Below are 6,000 nucleotides of genomic sequence, written 5' to 3'. Positions count from 1 at the left end.
TGCGATTCTTGTTGATAAATCTTGAATTTTTGATTGACCTACTGTATATGTTTAACAAGTTTGAATGCCTAACCTTGTTAATTATGCAATCTAATTTGTAATTATGATTAATTTGTTGAAAATTGGAATAATTTAGAATTAATTTGATTTTCATAATTAGTTATAATTTAATTAGATACCTATGATTAAAAACCACCATAAAAATTGTAAATTTATGTTAAATTTTAAATTTTTATGACCTAGACTTGAATCCATGTTAATCGGAAATCAATTGAATAATAAATTTTCGATTTTTCTCCATAAAATTATGAAATTAATATTATTTATTAATTTGTCATTAATTTTGAATATAAATTTTAAATTTTATGCGATTCGCTCATATAACTTGCACGCACAAAGCAATGGACGCTACGTGTTACCCTTAAGGGGTGTTGTATAGTGCGGGCATGTGACGACGAGCAAGGGAGCTCGTCGCCCATGGGGTACGAAAGCAATGAGCAAAGCCATGGCGCACGAGCACAAGGCAGCAGCCCTGCCTTGTGTCGTGGGCTGTGTGCAATGGGCGAATGGGCGAGCGCGAGAGCAAGGCACGAGCAGTCGCGTGTGAGAGCAAGCGAGCTGCGCCACAGCGCGCACTGCCTCGCGCAAGCATGCGGAGCCTCGCGCGCAGCGAGCGCAAGCTCGCGTGCCACGAGTGCTGCGCTAAGCATCGATCGCTCGCGCGCAGCGAGCGCTGTTGTGCGTGCAACGAGCGCTGCGCCCAGCGATGGCGTGCGAGTGCTTGTTGCGACATGCGACGAGTGCTGCGCCCAGCGATGGCGTGCGAGTGCTTGTTGTGCGTGCGACGAGCGCTGCGCCCAGCGATGGCGTGCGAGTGCTTGTTGCGACGTGCGACGAGCGTTGCGCCCAGCGATGGCAAGCAGCTCGCTATTGCGACGTGCGACGAGCGCTGCGCCCAGCGATGGGCTGCGGCAGCATGCTCGTGCGTCGAGCGCTGGCGCGCGCAGCGAGCACCAGCTCGCGTGATGCCTTGCGCAGGTGAGCAGCAGCGATGCGACGCAGCGCATGGGCTGCCGCACATGGCCAGCGATGGCTGTGTGCGTGTGGCTCATGGGCGTGCGATGCGTGGGATTGTTACGTTGCGATTAAATCGTTTTGAAATTTTAATATGAAATTTTCAGTTTACGTAATTTTAATTAATTTTAAAATTAATAATTTAAATTATTTTCTTGGATTTTAATTTTGAATATTGTAATTATAATAAATTTTATTTATTCTAATTATTTTACTAAAATTAAAATCATGAATTAATTTAAATACGACTGAAATTAAATTAAACTTTTTGGATTCAATTATAAATTTATATGAGCTTTAAATTTTAATTAAATTTGTATGTTTCCGGTTAGACTAGAAATACATTTTTATGTTTAAAATTAGTAAAGCATATGAATTTATTGGTTTAAGTGGGAGCCCTTTTTAGTCATAAACTCTTGATTAGGTCTACAAATCCTTAAGGTTAAAACAACTTGATTAGAATTAATAAGGACTGAATAATTTGTAGATTATTGGTGCCCTTGATTAATTGCTGCAAATGTTTACGTGATGCATGATGTGTTTTACTAACCAGCTATGTGGGCCATTCATGATAATGAATGGATGAATGGTATGTATTGTATATGTACTGTTTTGCAGGTTATGAAGTGACTAGTATGGCCCAAATAGGATAGAAAATATGGTCTGCGTACCATTAATTTGAATGTAATTGGTCTAAAGTACCAAAGTTGTTTTCCAATTCAAATATGGTCTGCGTACCATCAAATAGTTGTAATTAGTTTTAATTATAGCTTATCCTATTTGAAGAAAATGGTGCCTCCCACGGAGATTTTCAAGACGGACTTTGAAGTTAAAGCTTCAAGATGAAGTCGGGCCATACTAGATCACATTTATCTTATGCATGTTTTAAGTTATTTATTGCTTTTAAATATGTCTTAAAATGCATGAGATCAAAAGCTTGATTATGTTGCATGATTAAGGATTTTAGTTCACTTAAAATCTAACCAACATAGTAAGAGCCTTAAGTTCCAAACTTAAAAATTGAGTGAAAAGGTGCCATGCCAAAATATACACTTGCTTGGATATCCTTTACATCAATCTAGTAATAGTTTTCGATCAGCGAGGTGTTACTTATTGGTCCTAAAGGGGCAAGGTACACAAATAATTGTGAGTACATGTTAGTTTTGGTGAAACTCAACGATATAACTAAGGAGTCCTTTTATGTCGTGGCAAAATCGATAGGTTTACCTAATAAGTTCTTAGACGTACCTATCAACCAAGAATAGTTTCTAGACTATTAGCAAAAGGCTTTTGCTTACCTAAGATGTTTTAGGATTAAGTCGACAAACTGTGCTTAGTTCTTCAATGATTTTAGGATCTTGGAATCATTTTATTCACACCTGCCGGAACACATAACTTGAATAAAATGCTTAATGAACATTGAATTATGCATGTATGCTAGAATTTAAGTTTATTAAGAGAAACTGTGAATGGTTATTTATTTGTTTATTCTTTTCAATTGTAGTTTTAAATATGGCAAACAACAATCAAAACATCATCATAGGTTCTGAGCTTATGGTCAAGCTGAACCTGGCAAATTTTCTTGAATGGGAAGCTAAGCTAGTTGAAATAGTCAAACTCAATGGACTTGAGTATGTACTGTCACATCCCATGCCAAGCTACTATGCCAGAGACATGACCCCTGAGAGATTTTACGCATGGGATGCGGATCTCAAAAAGGTTATGAGTCTCATGCTGAACAATATCCCTGATGATTGGGCTAGAAGGTTTGTAGCCTATGAACCTTTTACGCTCATCAAGAATCTGAGGGATATCTGTCGTGGAAGCACGGAGGACAGGGACCTGAACGTCCATGAGTTGATTGAATCAATGTCTGGTCTAAAGGTTAGTTCTCCCAACAGGTGTTATAGGAGGAAGTCCAAGAAACACATGTCCAGCTCCTTCGCACTAAACAGAGGGTAGGCGTCCCACTGAGGTTCCATGTGGATCTTATGCGTTCATACTTTGATCGCCTAAGTCTACTAGGAACACCAATAAGCGAAAGGATGGCAGTCTCTATCTTGCTCAATTCACTACACAGTGGGTTTGGTCGCTTCAAGCAACTATACCTAAGTGAACCAAGAGAAGAAACAGTTGCAGAATTTGTTCACCTTGTCAGAAAGGCTGAAATAATACTAGACTGTGAAGCCAAAGATTTACTCAAGGCTAGAAGGAGACCGTTCAAGAAAAGTGGAAAGTCCAAGGGCGATGCTAAATCAAAGCAGGACAAGTCCACATCAAGCTGTCTTTATTATGATGGAATAGGCCATTACAAAAGAGAATGTCCAAAGCTAAAGGAAGATCAGAAGAACGGAACAGTCGTTCCATCTTCAGGTATTTTCGTTATAGACTGTATACTTGCTAATTCAACTTCTTGGGTATTAGATACAGGTTGTGGCTCACACTTATGTTCCAATCCACAGGGACTAAGAAGAAGTAGAAAGTTAAGCAAGGGTGAAGTCGACCTACAAGTGGGAAATGGAGCACGGATTGCTGCATTAGCTGTAGGAACTTACTATTTGTCGTTGCCCTCCGGGCTAGTTTTGGAACTGGAAGAATGTTTCCATGTTCCAAGTCTTACTAAAAACATCATTTCAGTTTCTTGCTTAGATGCCAAGGGATTTTCCTTTTTAATAAAAGACAATAGTTGTTCGTTTTATTTTAAAGAGATGTTTTATGGATCTGCTAGATTAGTCAATGGACTTTATTTATTAGATCACGACAAACAAGTATATAACATAAATACCAAAAAGGCCAAAAAGGATGATTCAGATCTCACCTATCTGTGGTATTGTCGATTAGGCCATATTAACTTGAAACGCATAGAAAGACTTCAAAAGGAAGGAATTCTAGAACCATTTGACTTAGAGGATTATGGTAAATGCGAATCATGTTTACTTGGCAAAATGACAAAGCAACCTTTCTCTAAAGTTGGAGAAAGAGCAAATGAACTATTGGGTTTAATCCATACAGATGTATGTGGACCAATGAGTACAAATGCTAGAGGTGGTTTCAGCTACTTTATCACTTTCACTGATGACTTCAGTAGATATGGTTATGTCTACCTAATGAAGCATAAGTCTGAATCCTTTGACAAATTCAAGGAAATTCAGAGTGAAGTAGAGAATCAATTAGGCAAGAAAATTAAGGCACTGCGGTCTGACAGAGGCGGTGAATATCTGAGCTATGAATTTGATGACCATCTGAAAGAATGTGGAATTCTATCAGAATTAACTCCTCCTGGAACACCACAATGGAACGGTGTGTCGGAACGGAGGAACAGAACCTTGCTAGACATGGTCAGGTCAATGATGGGTCAGGCCAAACTTCCATTAGAATTTTGGGGACATGCACTAAATACAGCTGCACTCACTATAAATAGAGCTTCGTCTAAAGCTGTCGAAAAGACTCCATATGAATTATGGTTTGGAAAGCCTCCAAATGTGTCTTTTCTGAAGATTTGGGGATGTGAAGTATACGTCAAACGATTAATTTCAGACAAACTTCATCCAAAATCTGACAAATGTATCCTTGTGGGCTATCCAAAGGAAACAAAGGGGTATTACTTCTACAATACATCTGAGAACAAGGTGTTTGTTGCTCGAGATGGTGTCTTTTTGGAGAAAGATCACATTTCCAAAATGACAAGTGGGAGAAAAGTAGACCTCGAAGAAATTCGAGTCGAACAACAAACTCTAAAGAATGCTCAAGATGACATTCAGGATGAAACTCAGAGATCTTTAGAAGAATCTGGTGAGAATCATGGTCAATCTAGAAATGTTACCCCGCGTAGATCGCAAAGATATAGATCTCAACCGGAAAGGTACTTAGGTATTTCGACGAACGAGAGCTATGACGTTCTATTACTTGAAAGTGATGAACCTGCGACTTACAAACAAGCTATGATGAGCCCTAGCTCCAAGCAATGGCAGGAAGCCATGCAATCTGAATTAGATTCCATGTCTGAAAACCAAGTATGGGATTTGGTCGATTTGCCAGATGGCTACCAAGCCATTGGAAGCAAATGGGTTTTCAAACTGAAAAAGGACAAGGATGGGAAACTTGAAGTTTTCAAAGCTAGATTGATTGCAAAAGGTTACAGGCAAGTCCACGGTGTGGATTACGATGAAACCTTTTCACCAGTTGCAATGCTAAAGTCTATTCGGATAATGTTAGCAATCGCTGTATATTACGATTACGAAATATGGCAGATGGATGTCAAAACTGCTTTCTTAAACGGCATTTTAACAGAAACTGTGTTTATGACACAGCCTGAAGGTTTTGAGGATCCAAAGAATGCTAAAAAGGTATGCAAGCTAAAGAAGTTAATCTACGGATTGAAGCAGGCATCCAGGAGCTGGAATATACGTTTTGATGAAGCAGTCAGTGACTTTGGTTTCATCAAGAACGCAGACGAATCTTGTGTATACAAGAAGGTCAGTGGGAGCAAGATTGCTTTCCTAGTATTATATATCGACGACATATTACTTATCGGAAATGACATTCCTATGTTGAACTCTGTCAAGATTTGGCTTGGGAAATGTTTTTCGATGAAAGATCTAGGAGAAGCACAGTACATATTGGGCATCAAGATTTACAGAGATAGATCTAAAAGGATGATTGGACTTAGTCAAAGCACTTATATCAATAAGGTGCTTGATAGGTTCAAGATGGCGGACTCCAAGCGAGGCTACCTACCCATGTCTCATGGAATAACTCTAAGCAAGAATCAGTGCCCAAAAACACTTGATGAGCGTAGACGAATGAATGGGATTCCATATGCATCATTGATTGGTTCAATAATGTATGCTATGATATGTACACGCCCGGATGTTGCGTACGCACTCAGTGCTACGAGCAGATACCAGTCAGACCCAGGAGAGGCGC

The sequence above is a fragment of the Spinacia oleracea genome, chromosome 5 (genome assembly GCF_020520425.1).
Source record: "Spinacia oleracea cultivar Varoflay chromosome 5, BTI_SOV_V1, whole genome shotgun sequence".
Lineage (NCBI taxonomy): Eukaryota > Viridiplantae > Streptophyta > Magnoliopsida > Caryophyllales > Amaranthaceae > Spinacia > Spinacia oleracea.
Note: the sequence above shows the minus strand (reverse complement) of the source record.